General features: G+C 35.7%; 1 long non-coding RNA gene across 2 annotated transcripts in view; it reads right to left on the bottom strand.

Moving 5' to 3' along the window:
* Positions 1-17,555, bottom strand: part of LOC144379238 (uncharacterized) — a 59,559-nt gene that overhangs the window by 37,814 nt on the left and 4,190 nt on the right. For both annotated transcript variants that reach the window (XR_013441838.1, XR_013441839.1), the window contains exon 2: positions 17,337-17,509. This is a non-coding gene — a long non-coding RNA (uncharacterized LOC144379238). The remainder of the gene's footprint in view (positions 1-17,336; positions 17,510-17,555) is intronic.

Genomic DNA, 17,555 nt, shown 5'->3' with positions numbered 1-17,555 from the left:
ATGGCAGGAAATACATGGGAAATCTCTGTACCTTCTACTCAGTTGTGCTGTGACCTAAAACTGCTCTAAAAAATAAAGTCTATTAAAAAAAATAGAACATCTATCTCTGTACAGGTGTAGGATAAAATGTTCCCAAAACATAAACTAGAACATAATATCCTGAACTTTACAAAATCAACTTTATGTAATTAGCGATAATTCCTTCATCTCAGATTTGATGTGCTTTTCTAATAATACCAAACATGTAATTATAAACATACTCCTTTTCAAGCACTAATAAATAACTTATCTCTATATAACAACTGTTGAGTATGCAACTCTTTTCACCTGTCTCGCTTTTTAAAGATATTTCAGGATGTCCTACAAACAGAAATTCAGCATGATTATTCTTTGTTCCCAAAGAATGTGCAAGTTTTATATTTGTGTTGTTGTTTTTTAAATCTCACTTTAACTTAAGCTACAAAAATGAGATTTCTCTAAAAATAACAAGAATAAATAATAGTAAATGATAAGTCTTAGGCTCCTTTGTCAAAACTATTGAAAATTGAAAAATTGAACGACTTTAAAGACTAGAAACAAATTTTTTTACAAGTTGGGTGGTTTCTAATTCCTGGGTTTTAACAAATTTGAGGAAGGATCTAATCAAATTACCAGTGATAGATCATTAATAACAATTTTTGATGATGACTACACGATTTTGGCATATAACTTGAAAGGATTTCCAAGCCATGAGTGATATTTTAAAAATAAAACTCCTTTTCCCTCTATCAGTTATTTATGTGAACAAGGATTCTCAGCTCTTACACACATAAAATCTAAAAGGAAAAGAATTGATGCTAAGCCTGTTTCTGAAATAAGTCATACTTAAATATTTACCTGTGGTTACATGAACTAATTGAGAATCCAATTAGCAACATCCAATATCATTAAATGATAATTTTCTAGTAAACTTTTACATTTTAATCATTATTTGTCAAAATTTACAATGTTTATTTTGTTTGTGTACTGCTGATAACTGCAATAACTGCAATAAACCAGATGAAACAATATTTATGAGACTTATGGACATAGAAATGAAAACAAATTAAATTATAATTTGTATATTATTTTTGTTGCAAGAAACATGATAGGATAATCAATAAAAATGTTTAAGCATAATGATATTGCACTGTGATAAAATTATGTGAAAGAAGTGAAAAGAAAATAGAAGTTCAGGGAAAAAAGAAATGATGTACAAACATTTGACTACTAAAAAGAGCTCATTCATATATTTTGGTGCCTATCAAAGCATTGTGATATTTAGAATGGAATGGATAATTTAAAAAAGTTATGTGAACTAAGTTTAATGTGATTCTTGGGTTGTAGTTTGCTGAACCCTGGTCTAGATCTAGGGAAGTGATGGAGAAAATGTTAATAATGCCGATGAAACTTAAAAATATGTCACATCTGTAGCCATTGCATTGTGAATAGAAAAAAAAAAACCCTATTTCTTCCAGTATTCAAAAACTATGATCCACTTCCACAAATAAGTCACAAAGACCACTGGTGGATGAGTGAAGTTCCAACACATCTTCATTGTTTCACTTTCATCCGATTTGTTAAAGTCAACATTCATGCCGGAATTACACTTGGAGAGCCAGGTGTTACACATTTATCAGCGGCACACACTGCTGAACTCAAGTGTGTGATTCCCCATTTAGTCCATCTCTTTTTGTTTCTCAAACCAAATCTGGTCTCGGGGAAAGGTCTGGCATCAGCCTATGCATTTTCCTCTTGCTACTGGGCACAAAGGATCTGGTTTCACACTTGGAGACGTGTCCCTCAACTCTGAGAAACACTCCTGGTAGGTTGTTCTGAAATCCGCTTGCAAATGCATCTTCTCTGCTTCTTCCTGCATGCTCTCCTGCTTAAGCTCCATGGTTTTGTTTCTGTGGTTTCATCCGGACTGAATAATCTTTGCCTTTTAATCCAAGTACTTATATTTAAAGTAAATTATCGATGTTCACATCTACATCTCACCATGTGCTTTGTTTGTCCCATCTGTTCTATGCTGCTTTCACTCTCCTTTCTTGCACTTGAAAAAAAAAATCAAATGCTTTTAATCATTTTATTTCCCTTTTGAGTAGATTGTTAATTGTACATTATTTTACTATTCTTTTCATGGTTACCGTAGAGATTACAATACAACATGCATCTTGATTTGCTAGACTCTAACATAAACTTATATTTTCACTAATGCAAGGACTATAGAATGCTTTAATTTTTACTCTCTTCTTGCCTTTTGTGTTATTATTGTCATGAATTTTATTTCTACATATTAAAATTTTAAAATTTATTTTATTTATTTATTTATTTACTTATTTATTTATTAGAGAGGGGGGAGGGGCAGAGGAAGAGGGAGAGAGAGAATCTCAAGCAGGCTCCACGTCCAGCGCAGAGCCCGATGCTGGGCTTGATCTCACAACCCTGAGATCATGACCTGAACTGAAGTCAAGAGTCAGATGCTTAACCGACTGAGCCACCCAGGCACCCTGAAAATTTTTTTAAGTAAACTCTAAGCCACATGTAGGGCTCAAACTCACACCCTGAGATCAAGAGTTGCATGTTCCACTGACTGAGCCAGCCAGGCACCCCACTACATAAACACCTCAAGATAATAAGTATTTTATTTTGTTAATATTCAATATATCGATCTCCCCCCCCCCCCCATTTTATGGTTTTGGGATAGGGGTAATGTAGAATGAACTGGGAAGTATTCCCCTCTTCAGTATTCTGAAATGTTTGTGTAGAATTAGTATTATTTCTTAATAACTGTTTGGTTAATTTACCAGTAACGCCATCTAGGTCTGAGGTTTTCTTTGTAGGAAGATTTTAAACTAGAAATTCAATCTCTAACAGATATAGCATAATTCAGGTTACCTATTTCTTCTTGAGTGAGCTTTGGTGATTTTTTCTTTTCAAGGAATTTATCTACTTGATCTAAGTTGTTGAATTGATTGGCATAAAGTTGTTCTTTTATTATTTTTCTTATCAATAGGCTCTATAGTTATGTTACTTCTCATTGCTGATAATGTAATGGGAACTTGGGTTTTCTTTTTCTTCCTCTTTTTTTAATCAGGCTGGCTAGAGGTTTACCTTTTTTTTTTTTTTCCTGAAAGAATCAGTTTTTGGTTTCATTGACTTTCTCTATTGTTTTTTCTGTTTTCCATTTCATTAATTTGGGCTCCTGTATATTCTTTTCTTTCTTCTGCTTACTTTGGATTTCATTTGCTCCTTTTTTTGTTTCTTAATTTGGAAGCTGAGATCCTGATAGGACTTGAGGGGCAAGAATTCCAAAAAGGGGGGGTACGTTCTGTACAACTTTTCCTTTCAGTGAATCTGCTGATAGCAAATGGCTCAGATGCAAGAGCTGATAGCAAATGGCTCAGAAGCAAAGAGCAGCCCCTGAGAACCTGGGAAGTCAATCAAGCCTCAGAGCAATCTCTCAGAATGGGTGACAGAGTTAGAGATCAGTGCATACTAATGGGGAGGGGTCCTGGTATACATCTCAGACTTCCAGTAAAGACTCTGGAAGAGAAACACCACAGGTATATAGCTAAGATGGAAGTAGAACAGTGTGCTCAAAAGACTGAAGTCAGCTCATCCCAGACTGGTGTAGTCGTCTGTCCCTACTCTGCCTGCCAACTGGCAGGTAAATCTTCTCTGCAAGAAGAAAATATTAGCCAGAGCCTCAAATTATATCTACTATTTTCATATAGAAGATCTGGCATTCAATCAAAGGATTACCAGACACGCCAACTGCTAGAATCAACTGACAAAAACCAAGGAGTATGACAGACTTCAGAACAGACTCACAGACGATACAGATACTGGAGTTCCCAGGCATGACTTCAACTATGATTACTATGTTCTAGAAAATATAGGGCAAAAAGAGACTTTCACTAGAGAACTAGAATCAATAATACTGAAAAGAGAGAATCAAATGTAAATTCTCAAATGGGAACATATAAATTGCTAAAATTAAAATTTCAATAGGAATTAAAAACTGAATAGACATAGAAGAGGATTAGTTAACCAAAAGTAGATCATTAGAGGAGATCTAGAGTAGAGGAGGAGAAAAGGATGCTTTCATGGGTATATGCAAATGTTAAAACTTACCAAACTGCACATAAATATGTGCAATTTATTGAATGTCAATTATTCCTCAATAAAGATATATCACCTTTAATGGAGCAAAAATCAAAGTGGCATCAGATACAATTTTCTAGAATAGGGCAAAATTTTAAAAGTTCTCAGAGAAAAAATTACCTTTGGTCTAGAAGTCTATGCTCAGCTAAACTAGCACTCAAGTAAGAATGTAGATTAATGGCTATTTTCAGACATGTAAGTCCCAAGGTATTTGTATCCCATGCACACTTTCTAAAGAAAAAAAATTAAGAATGTATTTAGTTAAACAAAAAAAGAAGTACGGGAAAAGGTGAAGCTTCAAGAAAGTGACACCTTGGGACGCCTGGGTGGCTCAGTTGGTTAAGCGACTGCCTTCGGCTCAGGTCATGATCCTGGAGTCCCGGGATCGAGTCCCGCATCAGGCTCCCTGCTCGGCAGGGAGTCTGCTTCTCCCTCTGACCCTCCTCCCTCTCATGCTCTCTGTCTCTCATTCTCTCTCTCTCAAATAAATAAATAAAATCTTTAAAAAAAAAAAAAGAAAGTGACACCTACAAAGGAGTGTGACTAAAAAAAAAAAAAATCCCGGATGACAGATGAGCAGTAGACTTTGAAAGCAACTACTCCCATTTGGACCCCAGCAAGGGACCTTCAAGAAGAAAGTAGATTTTTATCAAAAAAGTTAGTATAGTATAGTATAGTATAGGAAAAAAGATGGACTTTTTAATGTTACAGTGAATGTAATATTGCATATGTCAGAAATAATGTATATATTGAAAAGGAAAAAAAGGTAATTAAAAGCCTGGAGGGGGCACTCTATAGAAAATGTGAAGCAACTAAAATATAGTATACTTTTCTCAGAGTATAAGAGAATTCATTTCACATGATACTCGGAACATTCTCCTTCAAGAGTTAGTGGCATAGAATTATGTTTCCTTCTCTGAGGTCCCAAAGATACTATTTTACTCCACAGTTCACAATATTTAGAGTCCAAAAAATTTAACCAATTGCTATTCTTTTCTAGGTTTTAGAACCAGTTTACAAACAAACCAACAAAGCCAAAACAAAACAAAACAAAAACAAAACACCCAGACACTTCATTGCAGTTACAAAGAATATAAATGCTTTAAATCTCAATGCTGTAAAAATACTGGAATGCTAACAGATGTGGCAGGGTAACAGAAAATAGAGAAAAGAAACAAAAAATAAAGAAAAAAGGGCGAAGGAATTGCAGATACCTTTATTTTCTTGCTTTACAAAGTGGCGAATCAAAATACATACAGTCTAAAGTTGGGCAAGAAAAAGAGGGCTTACATATATTAAAGCTTAAAAAATAACCAGGAGAAGACCTAAATAATAAAACTATCAGTCTCACATTTTAAGATGGAAGAATAAAGAAATCTCTGACTCTGTTGTGGACTGAACGTTTGTATCTCCCACCACAATTCATACGTTGACACCCGTTCCTCCAGTGTGACGGAATTAGAAGGCAGGGTCTCCGGGAGGAAATAGGGTGAGTGGGGGCCCCATGAATGCAGTAAGTGCCCTTGTAAGAGTTGGAGTTTGCTTCCTCTCTCTGTTCTCTCAGTGAGACGTCTGCAGCCTTGAAGAGGGCTCTCACCAGAACCCAATCATGATCTCAGACTTCCAGCCTCCAGAACTGTGAGAATAAACTTCTGATGTTTGTAAGACACCTAGTTTATGGTATATTGTTACAGCAGCTGGAGCTAAGACAGGCACTGTCTGCTTTCTAAAACCAATCAGAAACAACAAGGGTAAAAAATGAAATAAAAACTCTATCTATGAGGAATCAGGCAACACTTATGATCTGAACCTTCTTACTTATAAAGAAGGGCTGCCAAGTACAGTGAAAATGAGGTCAGAGAAAGGGTGCCAAGAGACAATATCCATGGTTGCAGATCTCAAGCAGAGGCAACAAGGCACAGTTTTCCAAGTTAGTTGTATACCCTGAGGAGCAAAAGCAATAGTTACTTGTTTTAAAGAAGGCTGACGTTTGCAAACTGGTTCTAGAATTCTCCATGACTCCCTTTTGAAACCACACAGACATGACATTCTTGCAAAAAAAAAATTCTGGAAGTAGGGAAACTAGGTTAATGGATGGAACTGAAGTTACCAATTCTATTCAATTAATATTGTGTGAAGTCTGAATCCACACTCACAATACACTCTACTAGACCTTGTGTATGTAGGTCTTTACTGTGAGTTAGGACTTGTTAGCCTAGAAGTTGTTCAAAGCCTCTGATGCCTCTCTCGCATTATCTTTCCCCATATAGGTGGTTCAGAAAGGACTGTATCCAAAAATGAGAATAACAAAAAAGATCAGGAATGGTTTCACAACCTTATGCATATGCTAAAAAAATATCAAATTGTATGCTCTAAGTGGGTAGATATTATATGTGAATTATATTTCAATAAAGCTTTTAAAAAAGGAACTAGGAGACAAAACCATTGCAGGAAAAAAGACAAAAGAAGTAAGAAAACAAATTCAACATATGTCAGAAAACTGATTATGGAATGGTTGAAAAATGTGACTAAAAATGTGACTAAGTGGTTGAAAAATGTGACTAAAAATTGTGGAATGGTTGAAAAATGTGACTAAAATATGGATTCAAAGAACTTGGTGAAAAAGTGGCCTCCATGAGTTAAGAGTTCAAAGCACAGGTAAAAGGACTGAAGGAAGAAATGATAAGACAACTTCGGATAAGATAAAATTGACCTGAGTGAGCCCAGGGAAGATGTAGAAAAAAAATTTATATTCTTAAACTGTTACTCAATTTTCACAGAAATGGAAACTGCAGAAAGAAGAAGAGATATTGTTGAAAACAAGCTAAAGAAATGGGATGATAGGCTTAAGAAAACTTGAGTACAGGGCGCCTGGTGGCTCAGTTGGTTAAGCAACTGCCTTCGGCTCAGGTCATGATCCTGGAGTCCCTGGATCGAGTCCCGCATCGGAATCCCTGCTTGGCAGGGTGTCTGCTTCTCCCTCTGACCCTAACCCCTCTCATGTGTTCTCTCTCATTCTCTCTCTCAAATAAATAAATAAAATCTTTAAAGAAAAAAAAAAGAAAGAAAACTTGAGTAACAGTTTAACAGTTACAGTTTAAGAATATAAATAACATTTGTAAAAAAATCAAAAAGAAAAAGAATTTTAAAGAATTATAGGGAAAAATCATCTACATGGAAGACAGATAAGAAAGGGTTAATGTTCAATATGCATTCAGAAGACAACAGAACAATCAGCACACAAAAAACATTCACAGTATAATTCAAGAAAATTCTTCTGAAATAAAACAACTTGAATCTATAGATTTGAACAGGCACACCATCTTCCAGGAAGAACCAACAAAGATTAATCAGCACTAGAACATGCCCTAATAAAGTTACTGGACTTCAAAGATATGATCTTTCAGACAGAAAATCAAATCACCTCAAGGGGAAGAGATAGAAATCAGGATTCTTCATACTTCTTTAAAGCACTATTCAATACTGTAGAAATTCACTGTCTTCAAAATTCTAAGGGATACTCTGATCCAAGAATTTTATTTCCAGCCAAAGTATAGTTCAAGCATAAAGGCAACATGCAGATGATTTGAAACATACAAATACCTAGAGAACACAATTCCTAGGAATCTTTCTTGAAAAAACTACTAAAAATAGCCTCTGTCAATTGAAAGACAAATGGAAAATGAAAATAATTAAGTGTCCAATTCAGTAAGTTAGAAAAGCAACAACATAGCAATCCTAAGAACAAAGGCAACGAGATACTCATAAAGATAAAAACAACAATTTAAGAATTAGAAAACAGGAGAACTATAGACCAAATAAACATAACCTAGAGAATATTCTTAAAGAAAAATAAAAAGGTAAAGATTTAGGAAAGCTAGCCAGACAATATAAATAAAAAAGGAAGAAGCACATATATAAATGTAAAAATGAGTATGGAGAAATGAGCATAGATACTTAGGAAATTAAATCATGAGAATATATTGTTCAGCTTTATGCAAATATATGTAATACATAATTAGGGAAATATAAATGATTAAAACTGACCCCAGAAAAGGAAGAAAATACAAATAGATCAATTTTCAGAAAATTTTATGAGTGAATTCTATTAAGAAACATGTAACTCTAATATTATTTAAATGGTTCTAGACAATTAAAAGGAACATTTCCAAAATCTTTTTGTCAATTCAGTATAACATTGAGACAGTCCAATCCCTAAACACTGTAAAGAAAATATCGGCCAATTGATTCTAGCACATTAATCAAATATATCATGATTAAGTAAAACTCATACCTAAAATGCAAAGATGGCTCAATATTAAGATGATTATTGTAATACAACTTAAACATATGTCAGAAAAGAAATACTATATGAACATTCATGTACCTGCTGAAAAGGCATCTAAAAAAATCTATCCATATAGGTAATAGATGAATAGTTTCTTAGCATGAAAAATATACATATATCATTTCAAAGGCTAGAAACCATATAGTGAAACACTGAGTCCCATTAAAATCAGAAACAAAACTAGAATGCACATTATTACCAGTATTATTTAGCTTTGGCCAATACTAGCCAATGTCATTAGAGAAGAAAAAAAAAAAAAAAAAAAAATATATATATATATATATATATATATAAAATCATGAAGGAAAAGGAAGAAAACATTACTATTTGCAGATAAGATGATGCTATGGCAGAAAATTTAGGAAAGTCAACTTAAAAAAAATCATTGTTATCATGGAACACTATATCTAAAACTAATGATGTAATGTATGGGGATTAACATAACAATAAAAAAATTTAAAAGGCAAAAAAAAAAATCATTGTTACTAAGAGTGAGATAATTTAGTAAGGTGGCTGAGAAAAAATTAAAACACAATTAATAGTTCTCCAATATATGAATGATTATCTAGAAAATATAACAAAAATACCCAATTTACAAAAACAAGAAACAAAATACCTAGGAATAAATCTAAGAAATAGGTAAGATTCACATGATGAAAATGTAGAAACACTATGAAAGGTCATTTAAAAAGATTTTAATAAATAGACATATTCTTAGGTAAAGAGATGATGAAATATGATGGCAATCCTTTATAAATAAATATGTAAATTGAACTTTCTCAAGAAAAATACCAATACCCATTACTTTGGGAATAAAGCAAGGAAACAGTAATGAAGGAGGACTAGCCCTACCAGATACTAAAAGGTATTATAAACATTATAGTAATTAAAAGTTTGAGATCTCCATGCTCAGCCAGGAGTCTGCTTGTTCCTCTCCCTCTGCTCCTCCCCCATCTCATGCCCTTGCTCTCTCTAAAATAAATAAATAAAAGTCTTAAAAAAAGAAAAGGGGGGGTAGAGCCTGGGTGGCTCAGTCAGTTGAGCATCTGACTCTTGGTTTTGGGCTTGGGTCATTATCTTGGGGTCGTGGGACTGAACCCTGGGTCGGCTCTGCACTCAGTGCGGGGTCTGCCTGTCCCTCTCTCCCTCTGCTCCTCCCCCAGCTCATGCTCTCTCTCTCTTTCAAAGAAATAAATAAAATCTTAAAAAAAAGTTTGGTATCAGCACATGAACAGTAAGATCTATGGAAAAGAATACATAACCCAGAAATAGATGCAAATAAATATTGGGATTAGTTCCTGATAAAAGCTGGCATTTCAAACTAGTGGGGTAAAATGATATATTTAATAAATAGGATAAGAGGGTAGCCATCTGGAAAATATGAAATTGGATTCTCTCTTTCACTTACACCAAATTAAATTCTAGATAGATATATATTTAAAAGAGAAAAATAAACATAAAGGTAAAAGAAATGATACATTTGATTTTACAAAAATTTTGATTTTTATGACAAAAATTTCCAATTATATTTTTCTTTCCAAATACTCATTTGGTTTCTTTTATCAGACCTACTTGATCACTTAAAAAATATTTTCTCCTTCTTCAAATGAATTGTGTTCAACATCTTCTTTCATTAAAACATATTAAAAACACTTATTTTGTAATCTGTGTCTAATTCCAATGTGCAAAGGGTTTGACTCATTCAGCTGTTTTTTCCTGCGGCTTCTTACAGTGGCTTGTTTCTTGTTTTGTTTGTTTCCTTTTAAATTTTTTATTGTGATATCATATTCCTTGAACTTTCCGGAGATAATTCTGCAGAGACTTGCATTCACTTCTGCAGATGCCCAGGGGCACAGTAATTATAAACAATATTCTCAGCTTGAGGATTTTGAGATCACTTCACTAGTATGAAGCAGTTTTATTATTTTCAGTAGTTTGTATATTTCTTCTTTTTTCTTTTTTAGTTCTAAGTATTTTCTAATTTCCACTTTGATTTCTTCTTTGACTGATGTATTATTTAGAAGTATTCTTAAACTTCCAAACATTTGTTATTGTTTTTTGCTACCTCAACCTCCTCTGCCAGCATGCTGCAAGTGAATCTTTATCACCACTACCTTATTCAGGCCTTGGTTACCTCTTTTTTGTAATAGAATAACCACTATGCTTGATCTATAGCACCAATACTGTCTTTACACTTAGGGGAGAAGGCTCTTTATTCTTCGTGTATTTTTTAAAAAACTGTATATAGGAGTGTGTCTAATCCTGATCTTACAAAATTATTCCAGAGGAAAATTCACAGACAAAACTTAGCAAGGATATCAGTGATGAATTGTATCACCTGGCTTCACCTGAAACAATAGAGCCCATTGAATTAGGGCAGTCAAACATGCTTCCTCTAAGGACACATAATTGATTTGTTTAATTTCTGCAAGGTCATCTGCCCTGGGAACGGGCAGGGGGATTCTGCATTCCCTTCCATGGTTTGTAACCTCATCCCTGACAGCTGCAGGGACACGTGCATGGAGAAGAATCTCTCCTCTTCCTTCCCCCCTCCTCCCTGGCATTCACACATAACTTTGTGGCAATTTACTTTTATCACCATGTCCTGCAATGAGCTTTACTTGCTAGGCATCATGTTCTCCACAGAGGCTTGCCATGGGAAAAGTCTCTCCTTCTGAACCCCCTCAGATCATCAGACCAGGCATTTTTCCCATCTTGGGTTCATCCTTGGATTGGTATCAGTTCATCAACAAGTCCTAATGAGTGTACTTACCCATGTGGACTGAGTCAGTGCCTATTCACACTGACTTAGACAATCCCAGTTCCAGAAGGCAAAATACAAGACAACAGAGCCAAAAATCAAGCCAAACCCAGGCTCGCATGAACTTGTACTTTAATTGCTGCAACTGCTTCCTAACTTACCTCCTGGATTTCTCTACCCCTCGCATCCCCCCACAGTGCATATGTCTGCTAGAGCAACTTGCCTAATATTGCTGCACATGGTTAAATGTTCACCAGTCCCTTTCCCCACTCAAAATCTTCAGTGGATCCTCTTTGCTTAGAAAAAAAGGTACAAATGAAGAGAACCAGAAATGGTGGATTAAAAGGTTAATATAACGAACTCTATAAGATGAAGTTTCTTGCTTTCCTCTCTTTTATCAGGTTCTTTAATAAACATAAAATTATATAGTCATCACCATACCAATGTATTATTGTTGGGTTTGTAACACATATAGATGTAACAATAATATAACAATAATAAGAACAAAAAAGGGCGGAGGGAATAGAGTTATATAGGGCTGATGTTTCTGTACCTCACTGGGAATAAGTTACTGTAAATGTGAGGTCGGTTGATACCTACCATCTTATCTGGTAAGCCTAGAGAAACACTAAGAACATAATTCCAGACAAAGACATCACAAGTAAAGAAAACAGATCAACATCTGTTATAAATACAGATGCAAAAATCCTCAACAATAAACTAGCAAACCAAATCCAGTAATATATAAAAAGGTTAATTCAATGTGTAAGTTTGTTAGAGCTGCCATAACAAAGTATCACAACGTGGTGGCTTAAACAACAAAAATTTATTCTCTCACAGTTCTGGAGGCTAGAAGTCTGAGATCAATGTGTTGGCTGGGCTGGTTCCTTCTGACGGTGCTAGGGAAGTCTGTTCCAGGCCTCTCCTACCTTCTGGTAGTTCTTCCGTTTATGGTAGTATAACTCCAATCTTCACATGACATTCTCCCTGTGTGCATGTCTGTGTCCAAATTTCTTCTTTTTATAAGGACATGAGTCAATTAGATTAGGAGCCCATCTCAATTGAGAATGACCTAATCTTAACTACTTACATCCTCAACAGCCCTATTTGTAAGTAAGGTCACATTCTGAGGTACTTGGGGTTAGAACTTCAACATGTGAATTTTGGGGGGACACATTCAACCTATAACATAAAACCATGACCAAAAGGAATTTACCCCAGGAATGCAAGATTGGTTTAACTTTCAAAAATGAATTAATGTAATATACCACACTAATAGAATAAAGGACAAAACCCACACAGTCATCTTAATAGATTCAGAGAAAGAATTTGAAAAAAATCAATATCCCTACTTGATGAAAACAGTAAAAAACTAGGACTAGAAGGGAACTTCCTCAATCTGATAAAGGTCACATACAGAAAATGCAAAGTTCAATTGTACTTTTTTAAAAAAAGATTTTATTCTTTTTTTTTATTTGAGAAAGAGAGAAAGCAGGGGGAGCAGCAGAGGGAGAGGGACAAGTAGACTCTGCGCTACGCACAGAGCCCAATGAGGGGCTTGATCCCACAACCCTGAGATCATGACCTGAGCCAAAATCAAGAGTTGGACGCTTAACTGACTGAACCCAGGTACCCCCTAAATCATACTTAATAATGAAAGACTAAACACTTATTTCTTAAGAGCAGGAATAAGACAAAAATGTCCACTTTCACCACTTCCATTCAACAATGTACTGGAGGTTCTAGTCTGAAAAATGAGGCAAGAAAATTTGAGAAAAGAAATTCAGAGTGGAAAGAAAGTAAAACTATCTCCATTCACAGATGGCATGATCTTATATATAGAAAATTCTAAGGAATCCACTAAAATAACTATTAAAAGTAATAAGTGAGTTCCATAAGTTTACAGGATACAAATCAGTACAAAATAATCAATTGTATTTTTATACATTGCAGCAAACATTCAAAAAATGGATATAAGAAAACAAGTCCATTTACAGCTACCTCAAAAAGAATAAAATACTTAGGAATAAACTCAATAAAAGAAGTGTAAAACTTAAACTTTGAAAACAGCAAAACATTAGAAATTAAACACCTAAATAAGTGGAAAGACATCCCATGTTCATGGATTGGAAGACTTAATATTGTTAAGATGGCAGTACTCCCCCAAATTGATCTACAGATTCGATGCAATACCTATCAAAATCTCAGCAGGCTTCTTTTCAGAAATTGGCAAGCTGATCCTAAAATCCATACACAAATGCAAGAGATCCAGAATAGCCAAAACAATCTTGAAAAAGAATAGAGTTGGAAGCTTCACACGACATAATTTCAAAATTATTACAAAGCTAAAGTACTCAAGACTGTATAGTACTGGCATACGTATAGCTATAAAGACCAATGGAACAGAATTTACATATATGTCTATAGTATAGAACCCATATGTCTATGGTCAATTGATTACTGACAAGAGTAGCAAGATAATTAAATGAGAAAAGAATTGTCTTTTCAACAAATAATGCTAGGATGACTGGATAACTACATTAAAACAAAATCAATCAGATCTCTACCTCATTTTATATACAAATTAACTCAAAATGGATCAAAGATCTATATATAAGAGCTAAAATTATTAAACTCTTAGAAGAAAACATATGTGTAAGTCTTCATGACTTTGAATTAGGCAATGGTCTCTTAAATAGGACACCAAAAGCACAAGAAACAAAAGGAAAAAATAGATAAATTTGACATCGTATCAAAAATTTTGTTTTTCAAGATGAAACCAGAGACAGAGACAAACTATAAGAGACCTTTAATCTCAGGAAACAAACTGAGGGTTGCTGGAGTGGAGGGGGGTGGGAGGGATGGGGTGGCTGGGTGATGGACACTGGGGAGGGTATGTGCTATGGTGAGCACTGTGAATTGTGTAAGAACTGATGAATCACAGACCTGTACCCCTGAAACAAATAATAAATTATATGTTAATAATAAATAAATTAACTTAAAAATTTTTGTTTTTCAAAAGAACTATGAAAAAAAATGAAAATAAAACCCTACAGAATGGAAGAAAGTTTTTATAAATCTTCTATCTGATAAAGGGCTTACATCGAGAATATATAAAGAACTCCTAAAATGTAGAAAAATAATTGAAAAGTGGTCAGAAAGCTTGAATCGACATTTCTTCAAAGAAGATATATAAATGCCAATAAGCACATGAAAAGATGCTCAGTGTTATTATCCATGAAGGAAATGCAAACTAAAACCACACTGTGAAACCATTTCACACCCACTAAGATGCTATAATAAAAAATAGAGATGAACAAATGGTGATGAGGATGTAGAACTCTGTGAAAATCATTGACTTGTAGCTTTTAAGTGGTGAATAATATCTCAATAAAGCTGTTAGCAAAATCCAAACCCAAACAAGACCAAGGTAAAGTTTCTGAAAGCAAATTTGTGATTGCAGACTATTTTCTTTGGTCCTGGCTCCATTCACTGGGGCCAACAGACTGTATTAGTGAAGAGTTGGCCAAAGCCCAAAGGAACTCTCTTCATCTGTGCTTTGCCTTGAGCAATTTATTTTAAAATAACCCTTTGTCAAATTAGACATACATAGTCTGGTTTTGCATATCCTCTCCTAGGGTTTTTGATGTTTTTATCTTGGGGATTGGGTGGGACATGGAGGGTATGTTTTCCTCTTTGAAAGATGTGATGGGTTAAGGGCCAATTAATTGTCAGTTTTAGTTTTCTTGGCCCCTGACTCATGTCCATTTTCAACTCCAACAGCTTCCAGTATCAATCATACAGGAGCCAAACTCTCCATGAAGCACAGAGATCTCACTGCTCTGAATTTCTAATTTTCTTTCTTTAATGGTAGTGCAGTCTCTGCTTACTGTTCTTAGAAGTGTGGGTGGGACGGAAGTAATCTAAGGGAACCTTGTAAGTGATGAAGAAATAGAGTTTTTTCAGTATCTGGGTTACCCAGTGCTGCTATAAATTATGAGGCCAGTGATGGGTAGGTGCTGGGGCTGGTTTGCTTGAGAACTGGTTAGGCAGCTGGGTTAGAGTTGAGTTCCCCAAGTACAGAATAGGAGCAAGGGATAACTGGTGGGAAAGGGAGGGAATGGTGGGCATTCATGAGCTAGTGGATCATGTAAACAAAGTTAGTTTGGAAGAACTTCAATTCTAATGCTCCAGTGGCTATACTGGGCTTGTTTATGAGGCTCCCAGATTCACCCAGCCTCACTGGGTGACCCCTACCCTCATCCTCAGCCATTGGCTCCACAGGAAGGCTGGCTGCTACTGTAGTTACTGCTGCTTGCTGGAGAAGTAGGGATAAGGACCAGAATTCAGTGTGGCCTCTATCACACCTGTTGCAGTGGGATCCAAAGTAGCTCCAACACAAAGGTCTGACCCAACTGCATCTACTTCCTTAGTAACTGTCCACAGAAGGCAACCTGGAAGCACAGGGGAATCAACGCCTGGTAGAATGAACTGTGACCAGTGAGAAACAGGAGACAGGAAGGAGAGAGAAGATAAACTCCTCCTCTTTCCTACCTTCCTTCCACCCTTCCACCATCTGAGCCACCATCATTCCATATAGCTTCTTCAGAGACAACCTGCTCACTAAGAAGCTGGCAGTGTTTTCTTATGAGGCTGTACACAACATCTTCTTTTGCTTTCCCACCACCTGGACTCACTGCCCCCTTTCCCTTGCTCTTCCTGACCTGGGATTATAAACCCCAATAAAGCATGAGTACATAAGTTTTTTCTCATGCTGTTTTCTAGAGAATCTGAGCTAATGCAGAGACCAAGGCCAAACACTGTATCTGGAGGAATCAAGGTAAATATATTGGACAGCTCAGGTCTGGTGAGGATGCGGTCATAATAATCTGAGGAGGTAAGGAATGAATAAAAGGGGGTGAGGTCCCAATACCATGCATAGTGGTGGGAATGCAAGGTTGCTGTCTTTGTGGAGTTTCCAATCTGTAGAGAAAGATCTTAGTTAAGTGCTGTTATCACATACATAAATGTATAGTCATAAACTGTGTGTAGGAAGTGAAGGAAAAGTACATGGTGCAAGGAGAGCCTATAAAAGGGAACTTCATTTAGTCTGGGAGTTTAGTAAGTCTTTTCTGAGAAAATACCACCTGTGGTGACATCCAAAGGGGTGGGATGAGAGCAAAGGGAGGCTGTTCTGAGCAAAATGAACGGCTCTCTGGTGAGAGGAAACATGCTCAGTTTGGGGGGGGGGGCAGGCAGAAAGGATTTCTCTGTAGAGAAGGTGCCTCCCAGCCTCAGTTTTTATACTTTTAAAGAATATCTCAACAACACAATAAAGAATGTATTTTACATCTTAACGTAGTACCAACACACACACACACACACACACACACACACACACACACACACACACCCCGAAACAAGTTTCATGACACAATATTTATTGTTATGGGGTTTTTCATAAGAGCCGTTAACAATGAAATGTTCATATGCTTGGAAAGAGTGCTAGCACTGCAACAATGCACCACGGTGTTCATCACAGAACTGTCCGCGGTGATTTACATACATATAATGAAACATATCAAGGTAGATATGTAGGTACTAACATGGAAAGATGTACATGCTATATTTTAAAGAGAATAGGTACAATATATATAATCTTATCCCGATTTATTAAAAATATTTATTACATCAAGAAGTATATGTGTGGAAAAAGGGTTGAGGAAAATATAAACTATAAAAGGTGCTACTTCTCAAATTACAGGGGATTTTGTTTTCCAACTTTTATACTTCATTATTTGCACTTTTTACAATATTTGTACTACTTTTTCAATTGGGAAAAATAATGGAAATAAAGTAAAAAGAAAATACCTTCAGATGTTCCTTGATGGTGCCACTACAGGTAAAGTGAGGTTATTGGTTTACTAGAAAATTGGGTTACCCAAGCAGCAAATTATACCAAATCTGACTCAACTGGCATATGGAGTTTTAGCTTCATGGAATCATTTTAACCTTGTGAAGCAAAGAACTTGAACAAACCTTAGGTTTGACTTTCACTGGTGCCACTTTCTTCTTCATTGCCAAGAGACTCAAACCTGGGAAACAGGTGGGCAAATGCCAAGTGATCAAAGAACCACCACTGCGACCAGAGATAGACATCCGAAGGGGAGTTGCTCCATTGCGGAAAACCTCCCTAGGTACCGTAGGCCTGGCTAGAAGTAAGGAGGTGGAAAGTTCCTCAGAATTGAGAAGGTTTTA

Source organism: Halichoerus grypus, chromosome 10 (genome assembly GCF_964656455.1).
Source record: "Halichoerus grypus chromosome 10, mHalGry1.hap1.1, whole genome shotgun sequence".
NCBI lineage: Eukaryota > Metazoa > Chordata > Mammalia > Carnivora > Phocidae > Halichoerus > Halichoerus grypus.
This window is presented reverse-complemented; position numbering and strand designations above follow the sequence as displayed.